Here is an 8175-nt window from a genome sequence, read left to right on the forward strand (position 1 = left end):
TATCTCTATCAACTGCTAAAATAGCACTTACACATCGAGTCTCGCAGCATGTAAGATGTTGCTGAAAGGCCCGTGGATCACTATCTATGTAGTGGTAGTGTCTAGAAAACTTAGCGTAGGCATAGCCCAAGCCACCACATCCAAAAAAGATATCAACAACGGAGGTGTGTTCCACAGCAAATGTCCGCACGAGCCAACTGAAAAAAGAAAAGAAACATGCGCATATTTACTTTACGTAACATAGTCTAACAAGACATAATAGCAAGCATATCTTCTTACCAAAAGAAGTGCTCGAAGGCACCTCTCAGCATGCTCCACCAATATTCCGTACTTGGAATCAAAAGAGTTGCTATCCACGCTCTCTCCATCTTGTCGGTCGTAGATAGGACATTGACCCTTATGATAAAACAATCCTAGCAATGGTGTTTCCACCTACAAGCTACAATTAGAGTGTGATTTAATTGAATAAGCTTCAAGAAAACTACGACCATGCTTTTTCAATCAACAAATAACTTTACTTACTCTCTAAATCTCAATGGTCTTTTGCACATAACCATCGAGGATCAAAATAAGGACGGTGTGCATCATTTTGAATCCCATCTCAATGGCATGGCCAAACCTAATGCCAAAGTGATCAGTGGAGCTTAAGGTGATGTAACACCCATTGTCTGCCACATACTTAGAAGCTATTATGGCCACTTTCTTACTCAAATTTTGAGGGAATTGATTCCATGGAGGGACATGCATATTACGCGTTGTAAATTTATGCAAAGTTCCAAAATTATCATAGAGTAGAGGTGTTCATTGAGGTTTTGAAGAATGCATACCTCGTTCTCCAAAAATTGTTCAACTTTAAATTTTGTTGGGAAAATACATAAACAAAAGAGAGGCCACTTCATTGCTCTTTTCCCTATCAACATTGACTGGATGTAGAAAATCCAAGATCGTGCATACGATCAAAAACATGTATTTCAAACATTCACAACACACCACATATTTAATCTTTCTTCTCACATGTATTTACCATTTCTCATCGTCGAGAGAAATTTTGTAAACATCTGTCATGTTGCCAATAACGGTCACATCATAATCTATGGAGAGCATTGTATAATTTGAAAATAAAATATTTCATCAAGACTTGTTGAGTAGACACAGAAAGTGACAGCTAGATATCTTTACAAGCAAGTTTACCTGTGGAACCTTGAACACCTATTTTGTTCTTTTTGGGGGACTTAGCTTTAAAAAATTCCAATCGTTTCCTTATAGAGGAGATTGTATTAGTGTCTACTCTTTTTGAAGAGGTGGCTTCTTGGAAGCCGAGCCAATCTCCTCAATAACCTCTTCATTTCTTTCAAAAACGTGCTCTAAAGTAAACAAGAATACGTTTCTCTCATAAACTTAGTCTAAATAATATGAACACTTTAACAAATTTGTACTTTTTATAAATGTAAAAAAATGAACTTTATATAAGTTCCCTTCGTCGTGTGGGTAGGTGCCCCAAGCGTAATCTAGACACCAAGGGCAATAATCAATTTCCCAACAAGCAAGAAAACCATGATCTCTCATCCATAGCGGATACACACACTCCTCAAAAGAGAGGTCCCTCCAACTTTCAACAACAACTGGAAACTTCTCCAACAAAGTTTGATCATAAAGCTGAATTAGCCATCTACATAAAATGCATTTAACATCCTTTGAGCTCCTTTACCTAGTGACTTATTTATTATACAAACTCTAAGTGCAAAACATAATATCAACCATAAATATCAATTGTATTACTTGAATAAAACTCTCCTCGAAGATTCCATGAGGTCTTGGGTTTTTTCATCCGAATCTTTAATGTTGAGCTTACTCCAAATCTCCATGAAAGCTTTATCAATGTACTCCCTCAACCAATGATGAAACCATTCTTCAAAACCCTCCGGTAGTTCATCAATCATTTTCCCTTTGATCCTTAAGCATTGCTTCAAGATACTTCCCCAATACCATTCTTTACGCAAATACATTCTAAATTTGATGGCACTAATATAACGCTCAAAAGTGACATCATCTACACGGCAATGCATCAAAGAGTGCAATAATTCCTTTTTCCTATTAAGAAGACAATAAACAACCCATAAATGCATTTATTCATTTGATGATTTCATGTGCATTTTTGGGCCTTTAGATGCCTTCTTTTTGCAAGCAAGCTCTACCTCTATCCATCGAATCCAATCTTGGGGAAAGTCTTTCACTAGAGAATCTTTGCTTGCCATGGCTAGTTTTTGGAACAAGAAGATCTCATGGCCAAAATTTGTGCTCATAGTGGTTCTACCAATCCTAAATAACAAAGTGACAAACACATAATGATTTGGCAAGGAAAAGAGCAAGAGAATGACATGTACATAGTAACAGTAATATCTTAAAAAACAAGAAATGAGCCTACTCATTATGAGAGCGCAGAGCTAGCATAAGCTCTCCCTCGGCACTTCTATCAACATTGACAAATTAACACTTGACAGAACAATGTCTCCACCTTATCATTGAAAATTCTACAACAACAAAGGAAAATATTAGACAGCACAGCGTGAGACAAGACAGCCTTAGATTAAACAAAAAACAAATCACTTACGCATTTTTATCAAGCGCATCCAAGTTTTCAGACGGCGATTGCCATCCCAAACAATAAATTGTTTTCCCCTTAAGTCTTTCCACTCAAGAGGAAGGGAATTATCAAAATCATTGCGAATTTCTCGCCAAAGAGGCCCCCATTCTTCTTTGTCTAAGTTGGAAACATAATGTTGATCATGACCAGGCTTCTTGAATGACACAAGAAATGGATCTCCAAGCACACATGATCCAGACATCTCAAACTCTTTCACTAAACCCTCAGTACCTAGACCCACCACTATAATGGATTTGTTTTCCATCAATCTGCAGAGAGGAATGCAAGGAGGTTCCCTACCTCTCTTTACAATAAAACCCTCTACAATCTCCTCCAATATGCGACCATGAACATCCTTTCCAAACATTGGAGGATGATTGAAAAGTTTAGCAACAATTGTTGTTGCTTTAGACACGCTTTGGGACACCACTCCACCTTGTGTATCATGAATAATTATGAGCTCCTCTTCTTCATGCATATCACCGAGTATATCCTCCTTCTGACGGACATTGGAAGAAGCAATGGAAGATCGTGCATTGGCCCTATGTCTTGTAGTGCCAGACCTTAATGTATATCCTACTCCTAAAAGCAGAAAAAAGCAAGACCACAACTAGCTTAGTATATTGAGTGACAATTTTTTAAAAAAGACCACAAATAGCTTAGTATTGTTGAACCTACTTTGAGAGATACTGCCTTGCCACATTTAGATGGTGTACAAACCATAATCTCTATCAATTATAATCAATAAACAACAAAAGTATTCTTAGCAACAACACTTGAGCTATCCTCTCAAAATTTTCGGCAGCGCATAACGGTGTAAAATGCAAACTAAAAAGTAAATCCCATTCCGTACTTGCTTTCGTGCAACACCACAATGCTCACGGGAAGAAAAAAATACAAGACCACTTCAACATATGTATATCTGTGTATAGATCTGCACTTCTATGTGTTTGTGTATGTCAATGTGTGTGTGTGTGTGTACTACAACAAGTATATTTGTGTTTGCGTATGAGTATGCATGGTTGTATTTGTGTCTTGTATTATTGTGTGGTTGTGTGTGTATGAAAGTGTATTTGTGTGTGTGTGTGTGTGTGTGTACTACAACAAGTTTATGTGTGTGTATGCAAATGCATGATTATAAGTGTGTTTGCGTGTGAGTATGCATGATTGTATTTGGGTCATGTGTTACTGTGTGGTTGTGTGTGTATGCAAGTGTGTGTGTGTGTGTGTGTGTGTGTGTGTGTGTGTGTATGCAAGCTTCCAATGGAGCTCCTTGAAAGGCATGGTGAGAAGACAGCGTGTGTGCTGCTTTCTCACATGCCTTTCAAGGCATGGGGGAGCTCAGTTGGAGCTCCCCTATGCCTTGAAAGGCACGGTGAGAAGGTAGCGCACGATCCCTCATGCCTTGAAAGGCATGGTGAGAAGGTAGCGCACGATCCCCCATGCCTTGAAAGGCATGGTGAGAAAGCAGCACATGTGCTACCTTCTCACCATGCCTTTCAAGGCATGGTGGAGCTATAATTGAAGCTCCATTGTGGGGATCCATTGGAGCTCTTATGGCGGACATACACACGCACACACTCACACAAGAAAATAGTCATTCAATGCAAGAATTTACACACACACACACACACACACACACACACCCACACCCACACCCACGAGTACCTTCTCTTCTTCTTCTTCTCCGTCTTCTTCTTCACAACAAAACAGGCTCCTTCACTTTCTTCACTCCACTTTCACTTCACTTTACATGTATTATATGTATGAAATATATACAATAAACACTTATTACGTGGATATAATGAAACTAACTAAACACATAATGGATATATATATTAAACACTTAAAAAGATATATATTAAACATTTATAGAGTATATATAATAAACACTTATAATATATAAACTAAGACTAATTATGCAATTTGAGATTTTACACGTTAATAATTATATACAAGCTACTAATTTAAATTGTAGAATAAATATATAGTAAACATATAAAAATATTAAAATATATATTTGTTAATCCTTAAATAAATAATTATAGAATAAATATATAGTAAACACATAAATACTTAAAACATATTTATTAAAATAATTGCAATTCATTTATTGTTTCTAAAAAATGCTACGTTGTATATGTAACTTAAACATATACACTCGTGTTCACACACACACACACACACACACACACACACTCATTCATATATACATATATATATATATATATATATATATATATATATATATATATATATATACACACACACATATATATATATACCAATTGGAGGCACTTTTAAAGGTTTGGATCTATTACTTTGCATTAAATGCAGTCCGTGAACCACCATCTAGAAATTAAAAGGCCCGCCAGATTTGACACAACACCTTTCCCCTTGCAAGCACAAAACTATAGTTTGAACATATTTAAAAATTAGAATTTACCAGTTTGAATGCACATACATTCACAATTGTCATCTATTAAATGATGTACTAGCCAGTTTGAATGCACAATTTCTTTAATTATGATACTTTGAGCCGTTTGAGTTAATGTACAATATCTTATACAAAAAATCCATGGGTCTTTTTGTTTACCTACCAGTCTATTTAAGAAATGATTAAAAGTAAACTCCATCTTTCACCGCCATGACCACCTTCATTAACCTTCACGACCTTGACTTAACCTCTTGCTCTAAGTTGATCTTATATCCACAAACCTTTTCTTGAAGCCCCCAAATTCAACAACCCACCACAGATTTCTCACATTTCCACCATTGTACCCTGCAATCTTTTGTTTAACATAATACGTCCAACATGGAAGGTTGGTGATCAGATAGTCAACCACGACATTCAATTGAGGGGAAACTCTTTGCTGCTCAGTGCTTACTATTTGCAGAGCTTGATGCCTCCATCTTGCCATTTTCCATCACTATCTACTCTTATTGAAATATGATTGTGGCCTAACAAAAGTCTTATTGCAACCATAGTGGGATGTTGAAGGTCATCAACATTTCTTAATAGATGGGTCTTTGTCAAGCTTGTTTAAGTTGCTTCATTCATACACATTTATACATGAATCCGAAAGTGAGGAAGCAAATGATAAAGCTCGTCTAAGCCAATGTTTGGGGTGCATGCGCAATGCAATTATTCAACATTTCCTCATTATATTAATGAACAAAAATTTAATGGTAGAGATTTTCATGGATATTTGTAGGCATCAAACTTGAAAGTACAATTTATTGATTGCTAGTGCATAATTATTTAAATATATCAGTTAAGAATAAATCTCGCCTCAATCTTGCACCACATTAGAGCCAGAGATATCCACCAGATTGATAGTACGTTTTCACATGAGAAGATGGTCAATCTCAGCCTGCAAAGGGTCTCTCCAAGTGCTATCAATGTAGACTCATGTCTCCCACTCTGCTAGAGCACTTTTCATTGTCACATAGCCTTGATCGAGTTCCTGGTCTCCAGTGTTGCAAGCACGGTTTAGATGGTTGAACATTTTGATGGATTTGTTTGTGTCATGCTCCCTCTGCGTGAACATCTTCTTTTCATCAAGGGGTGCATTGGGAGGAAGTTTATGAAACTCTTCGTGGATTTTTCAATTACCTATTCCCGGTAGTTGCATACCCTAGAAGCGTTGTGTGATGAGAAGAGGGGAAAGAAAGAAATCTCTCTTGATTGGCACAATAGAGTCACTTGTGTTGCATATGCTGCCTGACTCTATATCGTTTATATAGGCTGAAGCAGCATGGTCTAAAAAAGCATCTGCTAGTGCCATGAGTAGTGCAGGGTCTCACAGGAATGTGTTAGTGCCATGAGGGGTCCCAATTCTCAAAAATCATCTGCTAGTTCCATTAGTAGTCCCAAATCTCAAAAAGCATCTACTAGTGCCATGAGTGACCACCACTAACTGCTTTAGTGGAGTGTGCAAGAGTATATGCATGATATATGCGCTGTGAATATTATGCCCCTATCATTGCACAAATGACCTTTTGACTACTGTGAAAATGATTCTCTCTCTCTCTCTCTCTCTCTCTCTCTCTCTCTCTCTCTCTCTCTCTCTCATTCATTGTCGGTACTCTCACACCCCTATCCTATCTCTATTCTGTAAATATGTTTTTCTCTCTCCGTCTAATCTCTCTTCTCTCTCCTTCCCTCGGTACTTATTTCACCTACCCCAACGCCAACATAGAGAGCATAAATATGAGAGAAAATGTCTATCTCTATGCTTATATAAACTTAAAAAACACGAATGGATTAACTCGCAAATAAAATTAACCCAACATTAACTAGAGATGCATATCCTTACATGTAAAATATTCTCTATATTATTGACATACCCAACTATAAGAACCTAAACAAATAAATATTGGAATAAAGAACACTAATCATATGCTGATCTTGGTGCGCAGGTGATGGTACAAAAGCATAACCACCCCAATCCAACTCATGTGAACAACATTAGCATCATAGCCTTGGATGTAAGCTTTGACATCTATCGTACCAACGTGGAATCCGCTCCTCCTCATAATAAAATGAAGGCCCACTCTTTGAAGGTGCAAATGGCTCTTCGCAATGTCACATTTTATGAGTGTGACCTCCATGGCTGTAATATGGAGGCAATGGTGTACGATAGGAATTTGAATGTGTACAACCAAAAAAGAGGTCAAATTTCATTTGATATAAAACTAACATTGTACATTATTTCTTTTTATTAATTTAAAAAAAGATAGTTAATAGGAAACTAACATACTATATTTTTTTCTCTTGTTTTGAACACAAACAACATTCTGCTATGGTTTCTAAAAAGAGGAGACCTATAGGATTCCATGAGGAGTCGTGGATCCACTTTTGATGCGAGTTATGGTTACGAGTAGCATTCCCACATTAAAAAGTATATTAATTTACAACTTGAGTCTCTAATTAAATTACTTATATGTATTCACGTATAATGTAACTTTAGTATCATTTTATTTTTAATGAATGCAATTTAGGCAAACGCCCACTTGGGTTGCATGGACAGGCATGGTGTTGGGCAAAAGAAAAAGTGGGACATCTCTATAGATTTATAGCCCAAGAGCAAAGCAAGCTAAAAATACCACAAAAAAGAAAGTCCACACATCCTTTTGACACATGGCATCATGTCCATATGTAGAAATTTACAAAAAACCGGGTCTTTGAAATGTGGGCAACAACAGCTTCATAACCACTTTTGTAATTATATGTTTATATTTTTTTATAGCATAGTTTTTAGGATGATGTGAACTAGGACAACCTTAAACTTTGGATCTATTTTTATTGAGACCAAAGATTATGGTCGAGCCCCGACAATCGCAAAGATCGAGATGGTGACATAGTAGGGATACAAAACAAACTTCCACATGCATGTCCTTTTGTGAGTATTATTTTTAGTTTTGGTTATCTTTTCAAGATAAAATGATCTTCAAAATAGTTTTTAAGTGTCAATCGATTTAACTTAGATTTCATCAGTGTGGGAGGTTCACCAAAAAAAAGGTTATCT

The 8175-nt window shown here is 36.7% G+C and overlaps 1 pseudogene; it reads right to left on the reverse strand.

Moving 5' to 3' along the window:
* Nucleotides 1–413: 413 nt before the first annotated feature.
* Nucleotides 414–7858, reverse strand: LOC147453550 (uncharacterized; annotated as a pseudogene).
* Between the last annotated feature and the right edge of the window lie 317 nt (nucleotides 7859–8175).

This window comes from Adiantum capillus-veneris, chromosome 7 (assembly GCF_014529385.1).
Source record: "Adiantum capillus-veneris isolate H3 chromosome 7, ASM1452938v2, whole genome shotgun sequence".
Classification (NCBI taxonomy): Eukaryota; Viridiplantae; Streptophyta; class Polypodiopsida; order Polypodiales; family Pteridaceae; genus Adiantum; species Adiantum capillus-veneris.